General features: G+C 40.1%; 1 protein-coding gene across 4 annotated transcripts in view; it reads right to left on the reverse strand.

Moving 5' to 3' along the window:
• RNF157 (ring finger protein 157) overlaps positions 1-9,168 on the reverse strand; it is a 71,692-nt gene extending 62,524 nt beyond the window's left edge. Inside the window, exon 1 of one of the 4 annotated variants that reach the window (XM_019800357.2) lies at positions 7,279-9,165. The gene's annotated coding sequence lies outside the window, so the exon portion shown is untranslated. Of the gene's footprint in view, positions 1-7,278 lie in introns of all 4 variants that reach the window. The other 3 variants (XM_019800355.2, XM_011225787.3, XM_034641648.1) reach the window with 3 other exon arrangements.
• Between the last annotated feature and the right edge of the window lie 60 nt (positions 9,169-9,228).

The raw sequence follows: 9,228 nt of genomic DNA on the forward strand, positions 1-9,228 counted from the left end.
TATCCTCTTGGTTGTGAAGTACGACCTCATTGTGGTTTTAATTGTATTTCCTTAACAACTACTGGTGTTGAGCATCTTTCCATAGGTTTATTAGCCATTCTTGTATCTTCTTTGGTGATATCTCTATTCAACTCTTTTGTCCATTTTTATGTATTTTTTTTTAACATGGAGCCTGGCGCAGGGCTTGAATTCACGACCCTGAGATCAAGACCTGAGCTGAGATCAAGAGTCTGATGCTTAATCAACTGAGCCATGCAGGCGCCCCTCTTTTGCCCATTTTTATTTTTATTTATTTATTTATTTAATTTTTTTTTAAAGATTTTATTTATTTATTTGACAGAGATAGAGACAGCCATTTTGCCCATTTTTAAATTGAGTTGTCTTGTTAACACTGAGTTGTTAAAGTTCTTGGTATATTCTGGATGCAAATCCTTTCTCCATGTGTTTTGCAAATATTTTCATTCAGAAGGTGCTTTGTTTTTTCATTTTCTTAGTGTCTTTTGAAGCAGAAACATTCTTAATTTTGAAGAAATCCAATATATCAGTTTTTTCTTTTCTGGACTGTGCTTTTGATGATATATCAAAGAACTTTTTGTCTAATCTGAATCAAATAAATATTTTCTCCTGTATCTTCTTTCAGGGGTTTTATAGTTTTCATTTTTACATTTAGGTCTGTTTTTTAAAACAGCTTTATTGATATATAATTCACACACCACACAATTCGCCTATTTAAAGTGTACTATCCAACAGTTTTTTTAGTATATTCACAGAGTTATGCAACTATTCAGCACTAATTTTAGGACATTTTCATTATCCCAAAAAGAAGCCCATTAGCAGTCATTCATTTCCCCCTCCCCCCAGCCACTGACACTTGCTAATCTACTTTCTGTCTCAATGGATTTGCCTCTCAGGAACATTCAGGATTATACAATGTATAGCATTTTGCATCTGGCTTCTTTCACTTAACGTTTTCAAGGTTCATCCATGGTGAAGCAAATACCAATATTTGTCCCTATTATTGCCGAATAATGTTCCATTGTATGGACTTATCACATTTTATCAGCTATTCCATTCGCCAGTTGATGGATATCTGGGTTATTTCCACCTTTTAGCTATTATGAAAAATGCTACTATGAACATTCATGTACACATTTTGGTGTGGATTCATTTTTTCCCATTTTTCTTGGGGGTGTATATACCTAGAAGCGGAATTACTGAGTCATTTAAGGAACTGTCAGTTTTCCAAAACGACGGCACTATTTTACATTTCCACCAGCAGGGTACCAGAGTTTCAGTTTCTCTACATCCTTACTAAACTTGTTATTAGTTGTTATATTGATTACAGCCATTCTAGTGGGTGTGAAGTGGTATCTAATTGTAGCTTTGATTTGCATTTCCCTAATGGATAATGACAGTGTGCACTTTTCATATGCTTATTGTCCGTTTGTATACCTTTTTTGGAGAAAGGTCTATTCAAGGCCATCGTTCCTTTTCTAGTTGGGTTGTCTTTTTCTTATTGAATTGTACAAATTCTTTATATATTCTTGATACAAATCCCTTATCATATATACGATTTGCAAATATTTTCTCCCATTCTGTGACTTGTGTTTTCATTCTATGATCCATTCTGAGTTAATTTTTGGTGACATAAAGAAAGAGTTTAAGTTCTTCTCCTTCTTCTTTTTTTTTTTTTTTTTTGCTTATTATTATCCAAATGCCCCAACACCATTTTTTGGAAAACAAAAACTATTCTTTTCCTGTTGAAATATCTTGGTACTTTTTTTTTTTCAAGATTTTATTTATTTATTTGAGAGAGAGACAGAGAGCATGAGTGGGGTAAGGGGCAAAGGGAGAGGGAGAAGCAGACTACCCACTGAACTCGGAGCCCACTGGGGCTAGATGCAGGGCTCGCTCCCAGGACCCCAAGATCATGACCCGAGCTGAAGTCAGGCACTTAACGAACTGAGCCAGCCAGAAGCCCTTATTCTTCCTTTTCAAAACTGTTCTAGATATTCTAAATCCTTTGCATGTGCACATAAATTTAAGAATCGGCTGGTCAATTTCTTTAAAAAAAAAGTCTGTTGGGATTTTGAGTCAATTTTTAGATCAATTTGGAAAACACTGGCATCTTGACAATATTGAGTTTTCCAACGTGAAATGTTTAATTACTTAGATCTTTTTAAACTTCTTTGGTTAAAGCATCAATTTCAGCAACACTTTAGAATTTTCAGTGTACAAGTCTTATACTTCTGATGTTAAATTTATTCCTAAGAATTATATTCTTTTTGTTGCTATTGGGAATGAACTGCTTTCTTAATTTCATTTTCAGATTACTGCTTGTGCATAAAAATAGAATTGATTTTTTTATGTTGATCGTGGATGTGCAACATCATTTATTAATTGTAATAGTATTTTGGTAGAATCCTTGGTATTTTCTACATACAGGATCATGTCATCTGTGAATACACAGTTTTACTTCTTCCTTTACAATCTGGAAACCTTAAAGATATTTTTTTACACGCATATGTGTGTTTATTTATTTTGCCATACCAGTTAGAATCTCCCATCGACACTGAATGGCAAAAGCAGACATCCTTGCCTTGTTCCCAATCTTAGCAGGAAAGCATTCTGTATTTCACCATTAAGTATGATATTGGCCACGGGCTTTTCATAGATGCCTTTTATCAGGTTGAGAAAGTTCCCTTCTATTCCTAGTTTGCTGAGTGTTCTTAATCTTGAAAAGGTTGGTTTTATCAAATGTTTTGTCTCCACTTATTGAAATGATCATGTAGTTTTTATTCTTTATTCTACTAAAATAATACATGTACATTGAAATGAAACACTGATATATAAAATATTAACATTGATTTCAGATATCAAATCAACCCTGCATTCTCAGGATATACCCCACTTGGTTATGGTATAGTCTGTATTCCTATTTATCTCTGTATGCCTGCATTCTACCTCTGACACTACATGATAAGCACTGAAATTCTGGAAAGAGCATAATTTTTAAATAATTATTTTTAATAGCTATAATTTTTAGATTAAAAAAATGTTTTCATAGCACAAGCACTCTTCCAGCAAATAAAACCTTGAGCTTAGCACCTAGTTTGCAAGAATAATTAGTTAAGGGGCACCTGGGTGGTTCAGTCAGTTAAGTGTCTGCCTTTGGCTCAGATCATGATCCCCGGTCCTGGGAGTGAGCCCCACATCAGGCTCCCTGCTCTGCGGGGAGTCTGCTTCTCCCTCTCCCTCTGCTCCCCGTGCTTGTGCTCTCTCTCTCTCTCTAATAAATAAAATCTTAAAAAAAAAAAAAGAATAATTAGTTAAAATAGGAAGCCACTATAATCGTCAAATTTAAATGTGTCACCTTGGCTCGGCTACGGGGCCCAGCTGTTTGTCCAAACAGTAATCTAGATGTTGCTGTGAGGGTATTTTATAGACGTGATTAACATCTCAATTAGTTGACTATAAATAAAAGAGATTACCCTTGCACGTATCGCATGGTGCACTGGGTGTTATACACAACTAATGAATCATCGAACTTTACATCGGAAACCGGGGATGTACTGTATGGTGACTAACATAATATAATTTAAAAAAATTAAAAAAAAAAAAAAGAGATTACCCTTGATGATGTGGATGGGCTTCATCAAATCAGTTGAAGACTGTAAGAGCAAAAACCGAGGTTCTCCACAAAAGAAGGAATTCTGTCTTAAGACTCTAATACAGAAACCCTGCCTGAGCTTCCAGTCTGCCAGCTTGCTCTACAGAGTTCAGATTCAAGACGACATCAGGTCTTGTCTGAGTTTCCAGCTTGCTGGCGGGCCCTAAATATTTTAGACTTGCCAGCCCCCACAATCACAGGAGCCAATTCCTTAAAATAAATCTTTTCATTTTAAGGAATATACATATATTTTAAAAATATACATAGATCTCCTATTGATTCTGTTTCTTGGAGAATCCTAAATGATTCTGCCACCAAATAGCTTGTATGGTTAATACAAATAGCTTGCATTGTTAATACTCCCTTCTGTGACCCATATTCTGACTTACAAAGTTGATTTGAGAGCTATCCTGCTGCCTGCCACAGGACTCAAATCACTAAGCACAAGGCTCAGAATCTATATCCTGGTGCATAGCAGGTGCTCAATAGTGTACATTGATGGTAATAAACAGAAAGAGAAAAGAGATGCTAAAGAAAAAAGAACATAACCACCATCATGTAAGGAAATCAAAGGCCCTACGTCTGAGGACAAAATCAAGAAGTGAAGTCAGTCTGTTAATAATGAAGTGAAGTACAAATAAAGCAACAATATTAGAGGTTTCAAGAAGTGGGTGTCTGGGTAGCTCAGTTGGTTAAGCATCTGCCTTTGGCTCAGGTCATGACCCTCAGGGTCACGAGACGGAGCCACATTAGGCTCTGCACTGGGTGCGGATCCTGCTTAAGATTCTCTCTCTCCCTCTCCCCGTGCCCCTCCCCTCCACACGTGTGCATGTGCTCTCTCTCTTCCCCCCCCAAAAATAGTAATAATAATACTGGCATTTGAACTCTTGATCTTGATGACCTCACCATTAAATGGAGCAACATTAAGTTTTTTTTTTTTTTACAGTATTAAATGTATTTACTATGAATTTCAGGAACTTACTTAATTTTGAGGTATCAATCAAACTGTGCCAGAACCAAACAATTCTTTATTCTGTAGTGAGTTCCAGGTTTCTAAGTCCTTGGTTTCAAAACTGATATTAATGTTCCTAAAAGCTAAGAGAAACTTTTACAATTATTTGATGGACGAAGACATTACTCGTGCTTTAAAAACTGCTCTTGCCATAGGACAGGCTCACATGACAAACACACAGGTACTCCAGTATAACAAAAATTTGGAGAATAATGATACTAGCTGCTCAGGACTCTACCATTCTGAATTTTTCTGGTAAGTTTAGCTCCTAACAACCTGAGCAAAAGGAATTACTCTTGTTTCCCAATTTACTCAAATATGTAGAAATAAACTAGATTCATTAGGTGTTGAATTACAATGAATTAAGTTGTCTTTATAGTATGCTCATTTCTTGCGGGATAGAGAAAGCAGGCCTAATGACTTTTATCAATGTGGATACCCCTTTCAAAAGATGAGCACGCATGACTAAAACAACCACCTCAGCAAAGCCATACCTTTGCTAAACAAATGATCATGGGCTTTTAAAGAAGCGAAGCTCTTAGAGAAGGAATTAAAAGCAGGCATAGCTTCTAACTCAAAAATTACAAAGGTACAACCAAATGCAGAACAGTGCTATAAATAGCTTTCTATGCTAATGCAGAAATACTATATAGAAATGGGCTCCTACCATGCCTTGTTAAAGGACTAATAATCATGTCTTTATTAACAAAGCTAAATATCACCTAAGAACATATGTATAACATTAATCGTTGCTGCACTGTTTACAACAGTAAAAAATCGAAAAAAAAAAACCCAAAAAACATCCCAAATGTTCAGCAATAGAAGACTATGTTAAAACAGGGCATTAGCATACAAAGGAGTATTATACAGCTGTTAAAAAAGAAAGATATTGTCCAATATGGAAATAATGTAAAAAGATCTCCAATATATCTAAAAGTGAAAAAAAAGGATGCTTGGCTGGCTCAGTCGGTAGAGCATGTGTCTCTTGATCTCAGGGTTGTGGGTTCAAGACCCACACTGGGCATAGAGATTACTTAAAAATATAAAATCTTTTTTTTAAAAAAGTGGGGGAAAAGGTGCAGTCTAAATAGCATGTTATGCTTATATCTGCACAAGAAACTCTGGAAGAATTCCAAAGAAACCAAAAGTGGCTACACAGGAATGGGAGATGTATGGGGAGAAACTGGGTGGATGAACAGTGCAGTGAGAACAAGATTTTCACTGTATGACTTTTCATTCTGTTAAACTTTGAAACATGGGGGCGCCTGGGTGGCTCAGTTGGTTTAGCGTCCAACTCTTGGTTTTGGATCAGATCACGATCTCGAGGTTGTGGGATCGAGTCCCGCCTCTGGATCTGCTCAGAGTCTACTGGAGATTCTTTCTCTCCCCCTCCCTCTGTCCCCCCTGCCCCCACTCACGCTCTCTCTCTAAATAAACAAAATCTTTAAAAAAATTTTTTTGAATCATGTAACTTATATTATTTACTCAAAAAAATAATAATTTTTTAAAAGTATGGGGTGCCTGGGTAGTGCAGTCATTCAGCATCTGCCTTCGGCTCAGGGTGTGATCCTGGCGTTATGGGATCAAGCCCCACATTGGGCTCCTCCGCTGGGAGCCTGCTTCTTCCTCTCCCACTCCCCTGCTGTGCTCCCTCTCTTGCTGGCTGTCTCTCTGTCACATAAATAAATAAAATCTTTAAAAAAAATTTTTTTTTAAAGTAGGCTCCACACCCAGTGTGGAGTCCAATGCAGGGCTTGAACTCACGACCCTGAGATCAAGACCTGAGCTGAGATCAAGAGTCAGACGATTAACTGACTGGGCTACCCAGGTGCCCCCCCCAAAAATAAATAATCATAAAAAATTTAGGCTATTTTATTTCCATCCATCTCTAAAAAAAGAAACCTAAGTCTCAACATGAAATCTGTTGTTCTCAATAATTTCTAAATATTTCAAGTTCAATGAACATATAAAACTAAGGAGTTCCTCTAAAAATACAAAATAAGGAAAGCAATTCTGCTGGTCACTGGGAGCATCACGACAGGGACGGATGACAGAGCTGCTTTTTTTTTTTTTTTTGAAGATTTTATTTATTCATTTGAGAGAGAGAGCACGAGTGGGGTGAAGGGCAGAGGGAGAAGCAGACTCCCCGCTGAACAGGGAGCCTGATGTGGGGCTTGATCCCAGCACTCTAGGATCATGACCTGAGCCGAAGGCAGACGATTCACCGACTGGGCCACCCAGGCGTCTCAACAGAGCTGCTTTTTGAAACTATTCCACAGGCAGCAGAGCCTGAGACTTTCCAGAGAGCCAGAGGTCTCGGCTTAGATGGTCACCTGAAGGAAGTGGACTCTGCTATTTGTTTTGTTCTATCAGTACTGAAGATAAGAAGACTTCTCAAAATCAACCCAGTCTGATTCCTCAACAAGGACAGGCCTTTGAGTTTTGGCTCAGTCCTGACGCAGAACAGCCTCCTTTCTGCAAATCATCACAAGTCCAATTCCTTGTGAAAGGCAGAGGCTGATGGCTTGGAAAGAAGAGCACTAACTGGGTGACCCTGCCTATACTAATTTGTTTCTCTGGACTTCCATTTTCTTACCGGTCGAGATGAAGGGATCTTGGGCCAAATTCTCTCAAAGGTTCCTTTTAGGTCTACAATACTATCATCCTACAAAACAAAAGGTCAATTTAAAGATCAGATGAAGGGTAGGAGATGCCTCCGGACTAGAGCATGTATAAGTCTGGGGAAATTTTCAAGTACACAAAGGTTTGCTGACTGGGACCAGAATGTTCTGATTCTTTTTTTTTTTTTTTTTAAGATTTTATTTGTTTGAGAGAGAGAGAGAAACATGGGGGGTTACAAAGAGGAAGAAAGCAGACTCCCTGTCGAGCAGGGAGCCCCATCATGACCTGAGCCAAAGTCAGACGCCTAACCGACTGAGCCACCCAGGTGCCCCTGATTCTTACTTTTTGTGTTTTATCTTCAACATAAATAATGTGGTCCCCTTGCTGTAAAGATTTCTCACATACATAACTTCCAATTAGAAATTATTTACAACTAGTTAACACTTATATGAAACAAGGATGAAGTGGAGAGGATTATTTTGGACAGTCAGCACTGAGTGTGTTGGTTAAGAAAAGTTTTAGTTTGGCCTTCTGATCCTTTTAAGATCATCATCCGAGATTCATACGTGTATTACTATCCTTTTGAGAACAGCCTTCTAGAGATATACCTATACTAATTCCCACACGTGAAGGGAGGGTGACTCCTCTTCTGAGACTGCAAACTCCACCCAAATCTCCAAGCTCAGCAAAACATGCTCCACATTCTGATCAATAAATGCTAAGTGATTTCGGGGGTGGGGGAACAAAACCCACCCATAAATACTTGTGCATACTTTTGTCTATTAAAAAGCAAAGTGCATGCTTCTTTTAGCATTGGTTTCATATAGCCGTAATTAGCTAGAGTTTTATTAAAACGCTAAAGGTACGCAGCTTTCTCTCAGACTGTTTTTAAACAGCTCTTAATCATCTTCATCTCGGCAAGGATTCATGCTTTGGCACAAAAGCATCGAGAAACACAGCTCTCGCAGACACTCTGCAGGGTGCAGGTCCATTGTCTGGTCCCTGCTTCCACCTGGCACAGACTGGACACACTGCTGGGAAACCAGCTCATCTCATTAGCATGTCTTTATTCTAAGGCTCCAATTCTGACACCTCTCCAAGATCACCAAAATCCTCATCAGGTCCTAGGCCAAAGAGAAGATGGTAGCCACCGGTCCCCGAGAAGTCTTGAAAAAAGCAATGAAGAATAAAGAGCATAGAGTTAGGTCATGCACCAGCCGTTCAGAATTGGCCGGTGCTCAATCCACTTGTGATCCTCTATCCTTTGCTGTCAAAATCCTCCTTCACCTCCGACGCTTATGCCACAACCTAGAGACTGGATACATTCACCTTTTTAATGATTCTGAACACAAACGTAATGGTCCTGCACATTTTAAATACCTGTGCCCTGTCCCCAAGCTATCCCCATTCCAAAAACCAGGTCTGCCGCTACTCTGGCAAAGGGACAACCGGCTGACTCTGATACTCAGATGCTCAAACATTTCTGTTTAGCACTTCTTTTGGCTTCTGACAGCCTCTTGAAAAGCGCCAGCCGGGCAAACGCATCCTGGGCCTCCGTCCTCCAGCAGGCCAATGGGAGCTTCGCCCTGAGAAACCTACTTCCAACCTGCGCCCGTGCCTCCCTCTCCAGAGGCCTGGATGCGCAGACCCCGGCCGGACCCCCGGCACAGGCGCCCTTGGCAGATGCCGGGCCCGCCTCCCCTAGCCCTCAGCTCCCGCGGGGAAAGGGCGCACCGGGCGCGGAGGAAGGGCCCCGCCGGGGCCACGCGCACCCCGCCCCCCGGGAGCCGCAGTTCCCCCGCACGCGTCTGTCACCGGGCACACGGCCTGCAGGCCGCTCGCGTCCTCGGGCGGCGGGCCGTCAGGCCACCGCGGCGACCTCGCCAAGGGCCCCTCCGCACCGGCCCGCAGACCTCCCACCCCG

This window comes from Ailuropoda melanoleuca, chromosome 13 (assembly GCF_002007445.2).
Source record: "Ailuropoda melanoleuca isolate Jingjing chromosome 13, ASM200744v2, whole genome shotgun sequence".
NCBI lineage: Eukaryota > Metazoa > Chordata > Mammalia > Carnivora > Ursidae > Ailuropoda > Ailuropoda melanoleuca.